The sequence below is a fragment of the Ambystoma mexicanum genome, chromosome 8 (assembly GCF_040938575.1).
Source record: "Ambystoma mexicanum isolate Mex_15411 chromosome 8, UKY_AmexF1_1, whole genome shotgun sequence".
Classification (NCBI taxonomy): Eukaryota; Metazoa; Chordata; class Amphibia; order Caudata; family Ambystomatidae; genus Ambystoma; species Ambystoma mexicanum.
The window spans coordinates 585,759,409-585,778,647 of NC_090929.1; the positions used below are offsets into that span (position 1 = coordinate 585,759,409).

A 19,239-nucleotide genomic window follows, 5' to 3' on the forward strand; every position below is an offset into this window, starting at 1 on the left:
CCACTTTGGATACGTGACCCGGGAATTCCAAGCCAAGAGCCAGTACTTTGTGCTGTAACCTTTTGCATTGAATCAGCGTGCTTCTCTTTTACCATAGCCCATGGTTTGGCGAGTTAGGTTGACAAATCAAAGAGCCATGTTTTTAGTGCTTTCCTGAAGGTCAGGCGTTCCTCTATAGGGCATATTCCCTTTAGGAAGTGTGATGACTCCAATGGAGTCATCACGGATTTCCCAATGGTAGCGTACTCCCATGTGGCCAGGGGAGGGCAGCCACCACCTGTTCCTGACCCTGTAGGCGTCTACATTATGGAGGAACACATGGGAGGAGATAGCTACTGGGGAGATGTCATGGTGTCATTTGTGAAGGCACGGCATCACCCACTTTCCCATGAGGAAGACCCCTTTTTGCCCAATACCCTAATAACCTATTGCAATGCTAGTTTTCCTTCATGTAAAACTAATCTTCCATGTGGAATCTTTGGAAAAGACCTTCCAAGTATTATGCATCAGAAACCATCAATGAACTTCAATTACCACAACCACCTATGTACTGAGATGAGGAGGATGAAGGAATTGATACAGAGCAGCAAGCATAATGATTGTGCTAGTTGTTGGACAAAAGTGCCTGTGTGCTGGACCTTTAAAAATGTAAACCGAACTATGGGAAGGAGCTCAGGAGAGGACGTGAGATCTCCAGTGAAGGTGGACAGTGGCCGGAGGCACAAGCCGGTATGCAGAAGCTGGAGGCATGAGCTGGTGTGGCAGAGCAATGGAGCTTGCCAGCGGAAAAGGAAAGAAACATGGTGCGAGCAAGGAGTGCCACGGAGATGCTAGGAACTGCAAGAGGGTCCCTGGGTATCAGGCAGCCAGGAGCAGTAGTGTTGTCCTTACCAGGAACCGAGGAGAAACCCGCGTGCAGGAGTGGGGCCGTGAGAGAAGCTGGAGAGACGTCGGAGCCACCCAGAGTGGGAAGCAAGCAGAGAAGGTACACTGCATAAGTGTGAGCAAGCCTGGAAATGCTACAGAGAGCCGGTGAGTCTGCCAGAGCAGAATGGGGGCCCCAGGGCATCACAGCGACCTTGCCTAAGAGAATTTGCACATTGTGAAGTAACAGAAAGTGAAATAATAAGATTGTTTTTGAAAGGGCAGAGTGCCAACCCGAACCCCAATGAGGAATGAATGTAAATTTGAGGAAAGTTTAAAAGAGCAGTGAAACCACTAGACATACCAAGCTAAGAAAGGTATATGCTACTTAAATATAAAGAGGAACTTTAAGAGATGAGAAGTAATAGCAGGTGAGTACACCAGAAAGTTATTACAAGAGAAGTCCTGGCAAGGGAGTACAAAAGGCAGTGAATACAAGAGAAGTCCTGGCAAAGGAGTACACCTGGCAGTGGGAAGTGCATGAAGAGTCCTGAAAGGGGAGTATACCAAGCAAATTGCAAACCTATAAGGAGTGTCAAGTGGTTTGTTAAACAAAGAAGGATCTTTTGTTAAAGAAGAATTTACAAGTTTGAACAGCTTTCATTCAACAGGATTGTCGTGAGACAAAGAAGGCATAAAGAACGGTTAGAACCAAGGACATTTGTGATACCTGTGAAGAATACAGGGGAAGGGAATCACCCTCTGGAATTAAGGTATTTTCCGTTGTGGAGAATATTTATGTTGGAGCTATTCTATTTTTATTGGAGAACACTTTTTGCAAATACCACTTTAAAGACATTTCCCTTGTCACTTTATTATTTTGTTTGTAGTGTGAGGGCCAGGATAGAACGTTTGCACACAAGGACAGTTTTTGATTCATGGCATCCTGACAAAGACAGTTCCTTAGTTTTTGGTAGGGAAACTCCTCTTAGAGCAGGGTCAAGGAGGCATTTTCCCAACCTGTTTAAGTTAATAAAAGTCTTTCATGAAAAATATGACAACCTTCTGTCCGGCTTTCATTTCTGACCCCTCAAGGTAGGGAGTTTCAGAGTTTAGCTGAGATGTTTGAAAAGGCTGATCCACCATATTTTATTTATGAACATTGTTTGGGGTCAAGACATCTGTAATTGCTAGACCTCAGTGTTATTTTTGGTTTGCAGACAGACATGTATTCTTGTAGGAATTCAGCTACATGGCTGTGAATTGCTCTGTGAACAATGCAAAGTGTTTTGAAATAGATTCTATTATTGACTCATAGCCAGTGTAGGAAGTTTAGAGCTGGTGTGATTCTTTCTCTCTTACTGAGTCTTTGGAGGTGACTTGCTGCTGTGTTCTGGTTTGGTTGCAGCTTTTTTGGTGAGGTAGTCGGGCATTCCAAAGTAGATGCTGTTGGTGTAGTCTATTCTTGACATAATGAGATGATGGAAAGTGTTCTAAGTGGGAGTGTGAGAAAGGGAAATATCTGCAATATAGTACTTATTTGGAAAAAGCACTTCTTTACTATTACATTGACTTGAGGTTCCAATATTAATTTGTTGTCCATCAAAATTCCAAGATTTCTAACTACTCTGGATGCTTCAGGTCCCATTTCAGTAGGCCATGGTATATGTGGTTGTATAGAGAGGTTGTTGGGTATGATCATGTTTTCAATTCAGTTTAAGGATTTTGTTTCTCATCCATGCAATGATTTGTGAGAGACAGTTGACAAAGGTTTGGTCCATGTCATCTGTGGTATCGATTTTGTAGATGATTTGATTATCATCTGCATAGTTGTAACATGTGAGTCATGCCCCTTGATGAGTTTTGTGAGTGGAGTCATGAAAATGCTGAAGAGTAGTCTTGAGAGGGATGAGCCTTGTTGAACCCTACTAGTAAACATGCAGGGTCTTGAGCTGAAGGGTGGTAGACAGATGGTTTCCGTTCTTTCTGTCAGGAAGGATTTCTTCCACAGTAGTGCAGTGTTAGTTACCATGCTTCTTGTATCCTTTTAGTGAAGGTTGTATGGCTGACTGTGTCAAAAGCTGCTGAAAGGTCAAATGGTATCAGGGCGGAAGAGATTGTGGAGTCGGAGGTCATTTTTAGGTCTTCCCAGATGGACAGTAGAGCTGATTCAATTCCTCTCATAGGCCAGAAGCTGACGTGTGCCTGGCCCAGTAAGTGGTTGGGTGCCCCGTGTGTCAGGATTTGTCATACTCCTACGTCCCGTCCCCTTTCCTCCATACTTATGGGACATTCCTCCGTCCTGTGGGACGGGACCGGAGCACTTTGTAAAAAGCATCACATTTTTCAAAAATGTGTCCGTCCTCTCTTTTTACGCAGGGTACCACACGCAGCTGTAATCCCGCCCTCCTTAGCTCCGCCCAGCGCATCGCCCATCAGTCTTTTCTTCCGCTCGTTCGGGACTGGACGCACTTGCATCTTCGGAAGATTTTTTCCTTCCAGTGTCGTCCTCTCCTGCTCCGGCTTAGCAGTCGCGAGTTCGTCTATGCTGTTTCAGTAAGATTTTCCTACTTGTTCTTCTTGTCAGCGAAGCTAGGCGGGTCCCCATCCTCTTTGTTTAGAGTGCTTGGGTCCGGACAACCGGTCTGACTCGTGTTTTTACTGCGACTCCCTTTTGGTCCGGGCGCTTCAACGTCGTTTGGAGCGGTGGGAGGAGGTGTTTCAACGCTCTCCACCATTGCATTTTTATACTTTCATCGAAGAAAAGAAGAAACGCTCGATGAGTTCTTTCATTTTTAGAGCACCCCGGCCGGGGGACTCCTTCCCGGGGTCTTCCCAGTCAGGGAGGAGCGTCAAAAGCTCTATTACCGGGGCTTGCCCTGAGGTGCCTTCTAGGCCTAAAAAGTGTACCAGAGTTTTCTCCGAGGGCCTCTGTAAGGAGCCTATTCACACCGGATTGCTATCTGAGGCCCCTCCTGTGGGGGCTATTTTTTGAGCCCAGTTCTACTGTGGCGGCGGGTACTGGAACTTGCTTCGACGTCTCCTTAGCTGGAGCTTCCTGTAAAAGCACTGCGGTATGCCCTGAGGCCCTTGTTTGGAGGCTAGGGTGACTGACAGTTCTGAGAGGCCTGTTAAGGTCTTGTTGGTGAGGTGTGTTCCTCATTGCTCCCATTAAAGCGGTGACACCAGACCTGCTGAGGAGGGCACGCAGTGAGGTCTTGGACCGGAATTCCTCCATCAGTGGCGGTGCCGAGGTCTTTCCGCTGAAGGCTTTTCTGGCTGATAGCATGTCTCAAAAACATTCTAGGCCACACAGTACCGGTTTGGCTGAGGTTCCTTGTATTAAGGCTAAGATGAAGACCCCTCACCCACCTGTGGAGACCCCTGTCTCACTTCCACACGTGTCACAGTTCTCCTCAGTTGCTGACAAATGGCGGCTGCTCCCACCAAGACTACAGCGACCATTTTGGATACCTCCCTTACAACTATGCCATCTGGGAGGGGGGAGTGGCTTTTTAAGTGAACATCGGTTTCCTTGTGCGGATCCTTTTCGGCCAGTTTATGACTGGAACGCTTGGACGCCCCCTTACCACACAATGTCTCCCAGCCTGCGGCATCAGCGCCCTTGATTTATGTGGATACCAGTGGGGAGGGGCCCTCTTGGCACCCCTCTCCCTTGAGCCCCTCAGAGGCCTCCTCCAGTCGCACCTAAATCGTCAGCGGAGGACGTCTTTTTCAGCAAGTTTCAAAGACTAATGCACACTGACCCCATGAAGGAGTATTTTTGAGATTTGTTTAGGGAGATATGCCCTCCTGCGCCGACTGTCCGAGCTGCGGTACCTGTGGTTCTGGTGCCGCCTTTACCGGCCGGGCTGTCGATCTAGAAAAATAGACACCCCTCGATCATAAGGCTATGTATTATGTTGGCCGAAGACCAACCGCCTCATGCATCTAGTATTAGAAATATATAGCCATAAGCTTGACTAAGGTGCAGCCATTTTGAAGCGACTGAAACCGCCATTTTGTTTTTCGCTAACATTTGCCTTTTGCTTCATGTAAAACTGCTTTGCTGAAATGTTATTCTGCTTCACTGGTGCACAATGCAAGGCCGCGAGTGGCATGTTGAAACATAACGCAGTAACTCAGACAGAAATGTCGGGTCCCCTCCCTCGCATATCCTTGGAAAGTGAGCAGCAAGGCATTCTAATCAGTATAGCAGGTGCCAGCTAGTCTCGGTAAGCACAGTAGAAATGCTAGAGCGAACACTAAATGACTAGAATTATGCTCATCTTTGCGGCCCCCCCTTCCCTGAGCCCGGTACAGCCCTGGAGAGCAAGTTGATCCCACCGGCACACAAATAGAAACTAGGAAATAGTAAGGCCTGGAATGTGTCTCTCCCTACGCACAGCTTGCTTACAGAAAACAGAAGCATTGAGTTCTTTAAAACACAGACTTAATGTCTGTGGGCTTATAAAATTGCAAACTGTTACACATGAATGTTTGAAGGTGTCAAACTCGTCACCATTGTCAATCATCGTGCCTAGTTCAAAGGAAATGCAATAGGGGCGGTATAAGTTCTGACACTACTGATTACTAGATGCTTGTTTTGTATATAAATATCTGTTGTATGAATTTCGATCTCTTGCGTCCCCCGAGGTCTGATAGACACACGTCGCAGGGCGTGGGATCAGTTGGCCAACTGAGACTATCTGTTTTGCAATAAACCCTAGATTTTGGGAATACAACCTTGTGTCTGGCGTATCAGTTTGTGTGTGGTGATTGTGCCTTGTTTCCACAAACGAGGGTCCCTCAGGGGCCCCTTCAAGATTTCGCCCGAATAGGGACCCTCCCCCACTTGTTCCATCGTGTACGTTGAGAGATGAGACTCCTATGCAGATCTGCACACATCTGATCCCTGATCGACGTGCCCGGCCAGAGAACAAGGAGGCGAGGGTCCCGAAACGAGGCAGAGTGAGCCAAGATATGCAGACACAACGTCATTGGTTGCGTCAGTATACGGACGAATTGTGTCTTGAAAAGACAACTTGACTGATCAGGTGAGTCGTGCCCTGATTCAAAAGTGATACTGATATTGGTTGAGAGTTGATTTTGCAAAATCAAACACCCAGAGTAAGGTTGATTAGCCAAGGGTAAGGTTAAAACATCCCTGGGGTATTGTCCACTCTAGCAGGTTTTTTCCGCTGCAGCAGACAATCTTTGGAAACTGGCCAGGTTGTGCCACCGGTGGGAACGCCGGCGTACGAGATGTATGTGAAATACGGTGTGTGGGAGCGATAATGTTTTGTGAGATTTGGCATAAGCAAACCAGAAAGCAGGAAGATCTTCAGTGGCCGAGTCATGGGAGTTTTGAGATGACGAGGATAGATAATATGGAGGAGGTGTTAATAAAAAAGAAAACACGCCCTGCGGCATTAGATATCCTTAGGGACTGGAGAAGGGAAGCTATGCTTGATTGCAGGAGTAGAGAGAAACATGCACCGAGACATAAATCGAAATTGGAGAGAGCGGAAGAGAGAGAAGAGGAGGAGTGGAATAATAGTTTGAGAAAATCAAATAGACGCGACCATTTGAGTATAGAAAAAATATATCCACAACGAGAATTGCATTCATCAGATGAATTGATCGAAAAAATATTGACTAATACGAAACAAGGCCCAAGATGAGAGGCTAAAAAGACAGTGTTAGTGGCTATAGCTCAACCCCCTCCTGTTGCCGAGCCCCTCCCGACTGTTCAGATCCTAGCACAGCCACAGACTGCACATGCAGCGCCTCCTGTTAGCCAATCAACATTGCAACAGATACTGCCCGTTCCCATGATTCCATCTGCACCTCCCACCTTAGAGATTGTTTCTGTCCCATCTGCCCCTCCCGTAATTGAACTTGAAGTTGTTGAAACAGAAGAAGAGGCTGAACAGAGGGGATGTACGAGAGTAACTCGTAGTGCGATTAGCAACGAGAGGAAGCGAGAGTTGCAAGAACAGGCTGAAATGTATATAGATGGGAATGATGAGACGGCAGCGATGGCTTCCATATTTGACTTCAGGAGGAGCAACGAAAGACAGGTAGTGTTGGAATGCATGGGTCAATATTTAGTGGCTACTGCCACAACGATTGTTAGATTTAAATGCATTGGCACATTGTAGAGGGAGGGATGAAGAGATGAGGGAACATGTAAACCGACTTTTTGAACTCAAGAATGAACTTGATAATGAGTATGCTGAAATGTTTGCCACACCTGGGTATAGGAGTAGAGATATTAGGAGAGATAGAACTGAAGCGGTAGACCCATATATACAGCGGCGATATTTGTCGTCATCAAGACAGACAGGTGACCGACTAAGAGTGTGTAAACGAGAGGCGATGAAATGGATTTCAGACCCTAGTATTCCTGCAATGGAGATAAATGAGATATGTAATGAATACACCTTGTCGATGAGAATAGAAGCGTTACGAACAATGGTTGGGGTGCTACTCCAGCAAGTAGCGGGACACAATAGAGGTAGAGGAAACGCCCAAGGCAGAGGTAATTCGAACATGCATGGAGGGCCCCTGGGATTGATTCAGTGTGCGTATTGCAGAGAGGAAGGTCACTGGCGAGCACAATGTCCACACTTGTAAAATAGAAATGGGTATGTCCAGAGAAGACAGCATAGGGGGCATCCAGGAGCAAATGGGCATAATAGAAATAACATGCAGCAGCACCAAAATAGTCAAGGGAATGGTGCCCAAAAACAGAACCAAGCTCAAAATCAGACCTCTACTCAGAATCAGAGCCAGCAGAACATGCAAAATGGAAATAGAGGAAGGGGTGGGAACATTCTCCAGCATGGGGTCTGGCATGGATTCACATGCTCATGAATATTCCCCGTTGTCAGGCTGGGAATCCTCGGTAAAGAAAAAATCAGTATCAGTTTCGTTTCTGATCTGTCTTTCGTAGTAGTAACCAATCACTGATCTCTGCGTCATACTGACCACAGCCAATGACTGCCCTCTACCTAAGCCCCGCCTCTGGCAGCCATCTTCAGATTTTTACCGCACGTTCAAGTGTTGGGATCCTCGTGCTATTGCTCTCGAGCGTTAGTGCTATTTTTTCACGTTTTTTCTCAAAAAAATTTCTCTTTTTCGGTCAAAAGAGCCTCAGGCTCCACCGTTTCTTCATCCGATCAACGGGGACCCGTGTCGGATTCGTCTACGCCCCTCAAGGGTGAAGATTTCGTCGAGCCACGCTTTTGGAGGACTCCAGAAGTTTCTCAGGCCCATCTCGGACATGGCCCAGGAGAAGGGAAGCTCGACGCCCGGAAAGCTGTTCAGGGTCTGCCCTGGATGCCAGCTTCAGAATGTCTTTAAGGAGGACGAACACTCCCTTTGTCTTTACTGCCTACATGAGGACAAGACGCACGTGGAGAAGGACCGTGCGTTTTGCGGTAATATGTCGGAGCGGACCATGAAGGACCGCCATCAACGTCTCGCCAACTGGCTGGAAGGGAAGAGCCCGTCAGGCGAGAAGAAGAAGAAGAAGTCTGAGCGGTCTTCTAAGACCTTTGAGGACGCCCCGGCGACGGGAGTCCAACAGAAGGCCAAGCACCGCGAGTCCGCTGGCACCGGGAGCGCCGAACGGTCGGGCTCTATGGGCGCCAGGCAGGGCGCATCCTCCCCGGCGCCATCAACCACGAGCGCTCTGGCTTGGGTAAGAGGAAGGCGAGCACCCGGCAAAGCTCCTGGAGAGACCCCGGACGAGCTCGAAGGCCCCATCGGAGGGGGAGCAAGGCGGTGACCCTCCCCCCAAGGAGAAGGCGGTGAGTGCACCTAAGGTGGTGAAAGCCTTAATCCATCCGGCCAAGGCCTCTATCGAGACAGTCGCGGCGGCCCTGGCTCAGCCTGTGGAGGCTACACCAGTGGTGGCGACCTCAGGGCTCAGAGTCTCCCTGCCACCACGGAGGGAGTCCTCTTTCATGCCCGTCGACAGGACCCCCGTGAAACCTCCGACGGAGAAGAAAAAGGGGGGGCAGGAGGTTGTCGTGGATTCGGCCTCAACCTCTGAGGAAGAGCTGATCGAAGTCTTAAGCCACGGAGCTGGCGTGGAAGAAGACCAGCCCGTCGGGAGAGACCCCGACGTAGGAGACGACGAGAACGTCGAGGGTGCCGATGGGGCTCCTGACCGTCCGTTGGACTCCCCTCAACCAGTGCCGCAAGACAACTCGGCGGCCATTTTGTTGGCTATACAGTCCTTATGCTCGGAGATAAGGACGAGACTGCCGTTACCACCAGCGGAGGAACCGCTCCCGACGGGGGACCCGGAGCCAGGCCCTTCTGGGAGCCCTCCCCCTAAGAGAAGAAGGATTCATCCTCCACCTCCTTTTCAGCCATCGCAACCTGTTCAGCCTTCCTCCCCGTCCACGACACGTGGGGATGATACGGGGACTGACACGGCCGCGACGGGTACAGACGACGAGGTTTACGACGAGGATCTCCCGTCGTCACCTCCCACCCGGGCTTCCCCGCCCGACGAGATTGGATCGTTTCACTCCATGATCGCCAGGGCATCCGAGCTTTTCCAGCTCTGCCCGGAAGAGAAGAAGAAGGAAGGTTTCCTTTATCAACGGCGGGAGGCCAAGAGGAAGACGGTCCACTCTGTACCTCTACTGGACAATATTTGGGATGAGGGCCTCGCCCTCCTCAAGAACCCATCCACGACGCCGGATAGAAGGGATCGGTACGAGAAGAAGTACCGGGTCCCGGATGCGGCCCCCTTGTGCCTTCGGGCACAGCCGACGGCGGACTCGGTTGTCTCCGCGGCGGCCAGGAAGAAAGCGGGGGGGCGCGGTCTCTACGTCGACCTCCCCGGCGGACGGCGAGGGAAAGAAATTAGACACGATGGGACACAGAGTCATCTCGTCGACGACGATTAAAGCGGCCAACGCCTTGGCTATCGTAGCCCACTACGACAGGGAGTTGTGGTTCAAACTGGCCCCCCTGCTGGACTTCCTACCAGACGACAAGAGGGCGGAAGCCCTAGAGATCTTGCAGGAAGGAGAGGTGGCGTCAGACCATGCCATTACGATTGCGACGGACATCGCCGACACTGGATTTTGCCAGTTGGGCAACGGCGTGTGCCTTAGGCGGCGTGGATGGCTCAAGGCTACTGACTTCCGTCAGGACGGCAGACCAGAGTCTTGGACATGCCGTTTGACGGAAACAACCTGTTTGGGAAAACAGTGGACTATTCCCTACAAGCCATCAAGACGGACACGGAGACGGCCTGTGCTCCTGGCGTTCTCCAGCAACGACGGCTGCCCTTTCGGAGCGGCGGAGGCAAACAGGGTGCCTCCAAAGGTTCCAGCGGCGGATTTTCCACCTACCGTCAAACGGCCCGTTCGTCGTCACAGGAAGCTTACAGGGGACGAGGCAAGTCAGACGGACCCCGCCGTCGTCGCCAAGGAGGACAAGGCGGCAAAGCCTCGTCGAAGCAGGACTGAACCGGCCGTGGGGTCGGGCCCCCAACGAAGCACCCCGGTGGGAGGCCGGCTGGCGAGCTTCGTCAGCGTGTGGGAGTCCATCTCCACCGACCGTTGGGTGCTGGACGCCCTAGCTCAGGGTAACGCGCTCGAGTTTCTAAAGAGATGCCCGCGCGTCCCCCCTGTGGCCAGGAAAGAACATCACGTCCCTCAACTTCTCTTGGAGGTAAAGGCGATGCTCAAGAAGGGCGCCATCGAGCTCGTCCCAAAGAGGCTTCGGGGCTCCGGAGTTTACTCAAGATACTTCCTCGTGAAGAAGAAGACGGGAGGATGGCGTCCCATCCTGGACCTACGACGACTGAACAAATTCATCAAGGCACAGAAGTTCCGGATGGCCACCCTCCAACACGTCCTGGGTCAGCTGGAGGAGGGCGATTTCCTGTCGTCATTGGATTTGGAGGATGCCTACTTCCATATTCCCATCCTAAAGGGACACCGAAAGTTTCTCAGGTTCGTGGTCCAAGGGCGTCACTACCAGTTCAGAGCCCTTCCCTTCGGATTGAGGTCGGCACCCAGGGTGTTCACCAAGTGCCTCGCACCGGTGGCGGCGCAGCTGCGCCGAGAGGGGATCCACGTCTACCCCTACCTGGACGACTGGCTCATCCGAGCGAAGACGAAGGAGCTCGCCGTGGAGCACACGGCAAGGACCGTCCAACTACTCACGGACCTGGGATTCTCCATAAACTACGCCAAGTCCCACCTGGTGCCCGCGCAAGACGCACTGTTTCTGGGAGCGAAGCTCGACACAGTGTCGCTTCTGGCCTCTCCGTCGGAGGAAAGGACGAGGGCCATCTTGGGCAAGGTGCAGCGGATGCTGGTCGTGGACGCGGCCAGGGTGAGGTCCATCAAGTCCCTCCTCGGAATGATGTCTTCTTGCATTTACCTCATCCGCCTGTGCAGGCTCCGGATGCGCCCGTTGCAGGAGTTCCTGGATGCACGCTGGATCCAGACGACGGGCAGCTTCGAGGAGAGGATCACACTCGACGAGAGTTTCCGACGAGCAATCCGGTGGTGGGGCACCCGTGCGCATCTGACGGCGGGCATGGACTTCCAGACCCCCGGCCACCAGGAGACAGTGACCACGGATGCCTCCCTGGAAGGGTGGGGAGCGCACACCGAAAATCTGCACGCGAGAGGCCTTTGGCTTCCGACGGAGAAGTCCCTCCATATCAACGTCCTGGAGCTCCGTGCAGTGTTTTGGGCCCTCAGGTCCTTTCTCCCGTCCCTCAAGGGGAAGGTGGTGAGGATCTTCACCGACAACACCACCACCATGTTCTACATCAGGAAGCAGGGCGGAACCAGGTCCCCAGCCCTGTCCAAGGAGGCGCAGGATCTGTGGCATTGGGCCGTCGCCCAAGGGATGTTTCTGGTGCCGTTTCATCTGGCAGGGATAAAAAACACCATCGCTGACTCGCTCAGCAGAGAGCTGCGCTCTGCCACGAGTGGGAACTACGACAGGATCTAGTGGACCGCCTCTTCCGACGGTGGGGCACACCCCAGATCGATCTGTTTGCGACGGCGACGAACTCCAAGTGCCGGAGGTTTGCCAGCAGGTTTCCCCAGCCGAGGAGCATGGGCGATTCTTTCTCGTTCCCCTGGGAGGGCCTGTTTCTATACCCGTTCCCTCCATTGCCATTGCTGATCCGGCTCATCAACCAGCTCAAGAGGTCACGGTGCAGGATGATCCTCGTCGCACCTGCGTGGCCGAGGCAGATATGGTTCCTGGACCTTCTGGACTTGTCAGCGTCCCCGTCAATCAAGCTGCCAGTGGACGCGGATCTTCTCTCCAGGGAAGGAGGCGCCATCCTCCATCACGACCCGAAGTCGCTGAACTTGCAGGCCTGGCTCCTGCAGCGTTAGAGTTTGGAGGATACGACATACCGGCCGACTGCAGAGAGGTTCTTGCAAAGGCCAGGGCGTCCTCAACTCTTAAATGCTATGGACACAAATGGAAGAGGTTCTCTGTCTGGTGCCACGCACAGAAGATTAACCCTCTACGGATTACGGCTCCCCAGGTACTGCCGTCCCTTCTGACGCTGGCCAGGGCTGGACTGGCGCACGCGTCCATCAAGATTCATCTTGCTGCAATCTCCCGATACACCAGAACCACATGGCGGACGTCTTTGTGGTCTCATCGTCTGGTGAAAGAATTAATGAAGGGACTGTTCAGATCGTTCCCGCCGGTGAAGGCTCCGGCCCCGGCGTGGGAGCTCAACGTGGTGCTGACCAAGCTCATGGGACCTCCGTTTGAGCCTCTGCACTCGACTCCGTTGAAGTTCTTGTCGTGGAAAACAGCGTTTCTTGTGGCCACCACCTCCGCACGAAGAGTGGGAGAGATCCAGGCCCTTTCCTGCAAGCCCCCGTACTTGACTTTTCACGACACGAGGGTAGTGCTCAGGACGCACCCCTCCTTCATGCCCAAGGTGCTGTCGGAATTCCACCTCAACGAACCCTTGGTGTTGCCTGTTTTCTTCCCGTCGCCTTCGTCGCCGGCCGAAAGGACTTTGCACTCGCTGGATGTGGCTAGAGCGCTGAAGTTTTACGTGGACCGCACGAAGTGTTTTCGGAAGACGTCACAACTTTTTGTGAACTTTGGACCTGTCAATCAGGGGACGGCTCTCTCAAAGGCTTCCATTTCCAGATGGCTCTCCTGCTGTATCATGTACTGTCATCGGTTGGCAAACCGACCGCTGCCTGGCCGTCCGCGAGCCCATTCCACCAGAGCGATCGCAGCTACCACGGTGTTCCTATCTGGTGTGCCCTTGCTGGACATCTGCAGGGCTGCTACGTGGAGGTCGACGCACACCTTCACGAAATTCTACCGCGTCGACCGGGATTCCAGGGAGGAGTCCAGGGTCGGCCAAGCAGTGCTGCGCAATCTGTTCGCCTAAGGTGAGCCTGGTGAGGAAGTAAGATTTGCTTAATGTTGAGTTTGATGTAATGCTTAATGTTGAGTCTTTGCCACCTCCCGTGGTTGTGCATGTGTGTACTGCTATGAATTCTTTATTCATGAGCATGTGAATCCATGCCAGACCCCATGCTGGAGAAGGAACAAGTTACTTACCTGTAACTGTTGTTCTCCAGCATGGGTCTGGCATGGATTCACATGCGAACCCTCTCGCCTACCCCTCTGCGGCTCTTCACTTGGTCATACTGCCACTTCACGTGCTACCAAATCTGAAGATGGCTGCCAGAGGCGGGGCTTGGGTAGAGGGCAGTCATTGGCTGTGGTCAGTATGACGCAGAGATCAGTGATTGGTTACTACTACGAAAGACAGATCAGAAACGAAACTGATACTGGTTTTTTCTTTACCGAGGATTCCCAGCCTGACGACGGGGAATATTCATGAGCATGTGAATCCATGCCAGACCCATGCTGGAGAACAACAGTTACAGGTAAGTAACTTGTTCCTTCCCTGTAATATGCACCGAAATTAGTGAAGGCTGTGTGCAGATGATAGAAAAAAAGAGCACTATTAAATCGAGTACCCATGGTAATGAGGAAACAAAGACAGTCAAAGAATTCATGTCCATCAACGTAGATGACAATAAGGAGGAAACTAAAAATGCACAAGATTCAGAATCAGAATCTGAATCAGATACTTGGTCAGAAGAGGATGCAATGTACGGATGAGACGTTTGGCATACGGCCAAAAGGAGGGTTTGTTGATCTAGAAAAATAGACACCCCTCGATCATACGGGTATGTATTATGTTGGCCAAAAACCAACCGCCTCATGCATCTAGTATTAGAAATATATAGCCATAAGCTTCACTAAGGTGCAGTCATTTTGAAGCGTCTGAAATCGCCATTTTGTTTTTCGCCAACATTTGCCTTTTGCCTCATGTAAAACTGCTTTGTTGAAATGTTATTCTGCTTCACTGGTGCACAATGCAAGGCCGCGAGTGGCATGTTGAAACATAAGGCAGTAACTCAGACAGAAATGTCCGGTCCCCTCCCTCGCATATCCTTGGAAGGTGAGCAGCAAGGCATTCTAATCAGTATAGCAGGTGCCAGCTAGTCTCGGTAAGCACAGTAGAAACGCTAGAGCGAACATTAAATGACTTGAATTATGCTCTTCTTTGCGGCCCCCCTTCCCTGAGCCTGGTGCAGCCCTGGAGAAGAAGTTGACCCCCCGGCACACAAATAGAAACTAGGAGATAGCAAGGCCTGGAATGTGTCTCTCCCTAGGCACAGCTTGCTTACAGAAAACAGAAGCATTGTGTTCTTTAAAACACAGACTTAATGTCTGTGGGCTTATAAAATTGCAAACTGTTACACAATGAATGTTTGAAGGTGTCAAACTCGTGACCATTGTCAATCATCGTGCCTAGTTCAAAGGAAATGCAGTAGGGGTGGTATAAGTTGTGACACTACTGATTACTAGATGCTTGTTTTGTATATAGATAACTGTTGTATGAATTTCGCTCTCTTGCGTTCCCCGAGGTCTGATAGACACATGTGGCGGGGCATGGGACCAGTTGGCCATCTGAGACTATTTGTTTTGCAATAAACCCTATGTTTTGGGAATACAACCTCGTGTCTGGCGTATCAGTTTGTGTGTGGTGATTGTGCCTTGTTTCCACAAATGAGGGTCCCTCAGGGGCCCATTCAGGGCCTCCTCCGATTCTTCCTCCCTTGCCTCCGTTGTCTCCAGTGGACAAGTCTATACTGGTGCCTGATGTGACTCAGCCTGATTCGGATTTGTCAGATGACACACATGGGGATCAGGACAGCGAAGACCAGCCCCGCTCTTTCAGAGCCTTTCACACCCGGATGCTGGACATGATGTGCCTTTTGGATGTTCCAGTACCCAAAGCTGCCGCTCCGCAGGAGGGCATGCTTTCGGGGGCGTTCACCTTATCTCCTTCGGAGCGTACCGACTTGTTCTTGCAGAAGGACGTTTTGGCCGAGGTCTGTAAAGTTTGGGAAAAACCACACTCCGGACTGTTTATCAACAAGAAGATTGACACACGTTATAGGGTCCATTCTTCGGAAGAGGTGGCTTTAGCGTCGTGTCCGCCCCCCTCCTCCACGGTAGTGGCTGATACCACTTTACAATCCAGACCTGCTGCATCGTCTTCGGTAATGGCTACACAGGTTCTGGCCAAAGAGGACAAGCTTCTTGACTCCTTGGATGATTTTCGCTAATTCAGCCCTGCAGTTACGACAAGCAAACGCAGAACTGGTGTTAGCGGGGGTGAATATGAAAATGTGGAAAGGTCTGTCGGAATTTGAGGAATTTAGTCCCACTGAAAAGCTAGAGGATTTCAGAGCGGGTTTGTCAGATGCTAGGGTCCTGTTGCAGGATATGCTGGAGGCCACAGCGCATCATGTCGACACCTCGGCCCCGGGCCTCATGCTTGGCGTGGACACCTCTCGTCAGGCTTGGCTGCATGCCACTAAGTTCTCTAAGGAGGTACAGGATAAAGTTTTGGACCTGCCCTTTGACGGCAAGGAGCTTTTTCATTCCACAACCGACGTTGAACTGACCAAAACTAAGGATAGCACTAAGACCGCCAAGTCCTTGTCTGTCCTGGTGAAACCGCCTTTCAGGGCACAAAGAACGTCCTTGCAGCCTAGGCCTTCCTCTGGTTTCAGTGGTTTTCTGAACTAAAAGCCCCGCAGGTTTGACACCCCTTTGGGAAATTCCAGCCGATGGCAGCAACAGAGACAGTTTTTCTCCCGTTCTCACGTTCCTCAGCCTCCTCTTCTGGTTCAGGTGGGGCCGCCACTGAAAAACCAGCTAAATTAAGTTTCTCTGCGCTCGCACGAGACCCCGGTGTAAGGAACCATTGCGTCTCATTGGGTTGCATGGCAGACCATCACTGAGGACGGGTGGGTCTTGTCAGTCGCTCAGGCGGGCTTCCGCTTACCCCTTCCCCACCCATCAATCCTCCCTTCCAGGAGTTGGGGTCGCCCTCCCTCAGAGCCGAGATTCAGAAGTTACTGGATCTCAGGGCAGTGGAACCCGTTCCCCTAGGGGAGAGAAGGGAGGGCTTCTATTTCAGGCTGTTTACGGTGCCCAAACCCAACCAGGTTGGCCTGCGTACCAACCTAGACCTTTCCAGTTCAATCTCTCTCTACCCCAAGAGAAATTCAAGATGATCACGCCCTGTCAAATAAAGTCCTCTTTACAGAAGGGCGATTGGCTCAGTGTGGTGGACCTCCAGAATGCGTATATGCATATCCTGATCTGGAATCCGCATCAGAGATACCTACGGTTTTCCGTGGGGGAGGAGCACTTCCAGTTCTCCCTTTTGGCCTCAGCTTGGCACAGCGTGTCTTTACGAAGATGATGTCAGTTATCGCAGCTTATCTTCGGCTTCAGGGTATCCACGTGTATCCGCATTTGGACGATTGGCTGCTGCGCAGTCCTTGTCCGCTGAAAGCCTGGAGCAACCTTCAGACTCTCCTCCAACTCCTGTTCCACCTTGGGCTGTCAGTGAACTGGCGGAAATCCTCCATTACGGTCTCTCAGGACCTGATTTTTCTGGGTTTTCGTTAGAACACGCTTTACTGCAGGGTGTACCTGACCAGGGACAGAATGGCGGATCTGGTGGCCACATGTCAGGTCTTTGCGCAGTCGGAGAGCATGTCAGCCTGGTGGTTCCAGAGGCTTCTGGGCCTCATGGCCTCATGTGTATTGGCTCTTCCTCTTGCTCGGCTCAAGATGAGGCAGACGCAGATGGCTCTTCGGAGTTCTTGGCATGAAGCTGTGGATCCGGACTCCAGAATGATATCGATTCCAGCTTTCATGAGAGCGGACCTTTTGTGGTGGTCGTCTCTCTGCAATCTATCGGTGGGTACGGCTTTTCAGGACCCTGCTCCGGTGGTGACAATCACGACAGACTCTTCCCTTCTGGGGTGGGGTGCGACGTTGGACCTTCTTCAAGTTTGCGATCTCTGGTCGCCCCAAGACAAGCTCCTCCATATAAATCACATGGAGCTCCTGGCGATCTTCCTGGTGCTCAAGGTGTTCAGGCTGGTCATTGTCAACCAAGTGGTCCGTGTCCGCACAGACAATGTGGTGTCCATGCTTTACATCAACAAGCAGGGGGGTACCAGGTCCCCTCCTCTTGTGGATCTTGCCATTCAGATTTGGGAATGAGCGGTTCAGCATGGCATCTGGCTGGTGGCAGTACACAACCCGGGCCAGATGAATGTTACTGCATATGCCCTGAGCTGACGAACAGTGGTCAGTTATGAGTGTGAATTGAAAGTGGAGGTCCTCTTACAGATCTTCCAGTGTTGGGGCACTCCAGAAGTGGACCTCTTTGCAACGTCAGCCAACAGGAAACTTCCTCTGTATGCCCCCAGAAACGGGCTGGGAGACTCCTCTTTGGGAGATGCTCTCTGGATTCCCTGGCACAACATGAGGGTCTATGCTTTTCCGCCTCTGCCTCTGATTCATCGGACGATTTTCAAACTGAGGAACACAGTGAACTGTTGTCCTCTGATTATAGAGGCCAGGTTCTGGTTTTCAGAGCTTCATCATCTGTCGGTGTGTGCACCGATCAAGCTTCCGTTGGTTCCCGACCTGCTTTCTGGCAGCCAGGAAGCCCTCAACGCGATCTCAATACAGGAGCAAATGGCTTTGGTTCTGCCACTGGTGCTTAGCCAAACAGCTGGAGCCCAGGGTGGCTATGATCGACATTGTGCTGTCCTTAGTCTCTGATCTAGCAGAGTCCGGCATTCATGTCCTCTCATGCAGGACATATCTTTCGGCTGTTGCCACCTACTTATCCATGGACCAGTGCTCTTTTTCACTAGCAAATCTAGTGGTTAAAAGGCACTTTGCGGGTCTAATGCGTCTTTACCCTCCTGTTCGCAAACCGCATCCGACGTGGGATCTGAATGTGGTCCTTACGGCCTTGTGCCATAAGCCTTTTGAGCCTATGGCTACGGTAGATCTTAAGCACCTTTTGTGGAAAGTGTCCTTCTTGGTCGCTGTGACTTCGGCAAGATGTGTGAGTGAGCTCCAGTTTTTGTCGGTGGAGCATCCCGTCTTGGTTTTCCACAAGGATAAGGTTGTCCTGAAGACAAATCCTTCTTTCCTTCCTTCCTTTCCTGATTTTCATCTAAATCAGTCAATCTCCTTGCCCGTCTTCTTCCCAAACCCGGCTTCGGAAGCCGAGAGGGTTTTGTATTGTCTGGATGTTAGAAGAGCTCTTAAGTTCTATCTTGACAGAACATCTGTATTTAGGAGTTCTTCTCAACTATTGGTGACATATGGTAACTGCAGGGTAAATAGGCCTCCAAAGCGACTATCTCCAGATGGATTGCTGCCTGTATTATCGAGTCTTACACCATTCAGGGTCTCCAACCTCCTAAAGGGATTCACGCACACCTGGTACGGGGCAAGGCAGCTGCTGTTGCCTTTCAAAAGTATGTTCTCTGGGAGACCATCGCAACAGCGGCTACTTGGGCCTCCCCATCGGCTTTTGCAAACACTACTGTTTGGACCTGAGCCCCAGATCTGAGGCTCAATTTGGCCAGGCTGTGCTAAAACACCTGTTTCAGTAGGGGGTCTCCATCCACCCATAGTTCCTGTGAGGAGTGCTTGGGAATCTCCCATAAGTATGGAGGAAAGGGGACGGGACGTTGGAGTATAATAAGGTTACTCACCGTAGTGACCACCTTACTCCTAGTCCATAGTCCCCTTTCCTCCATATGCCCGCCCGCCGTCCCCTCTAATAAGGTTCTTCTATAATTGCTTAAAGGTCTCTGACCTGGCGATAGAAAAGGACTGATGGGCGATGCGCTGGGCGGAACTAAAGAGGGCGGGGCTTTGGCTGCGTGCGGTACCCCGCGTAAAAAGAGAGGAAGGACACATTTT

The 19,239-nt window shown here is 51.2% G+C and overlaps 1 protein-coding gene across 3 annotated transcripts in view; it reads left to right on the forward strand.

Annotated features, from left to right (window-relative positions):
• The window catches only part of RNF207 (ring finger protein 207), a 1,212,833-nt gene that overhangs the window by 614,006 nt on the left and 579,588 nt on the right, over window positions 1-19,239 (forward strand). The gene's annotated exons all lie outside the window — the stretch shown is intronic.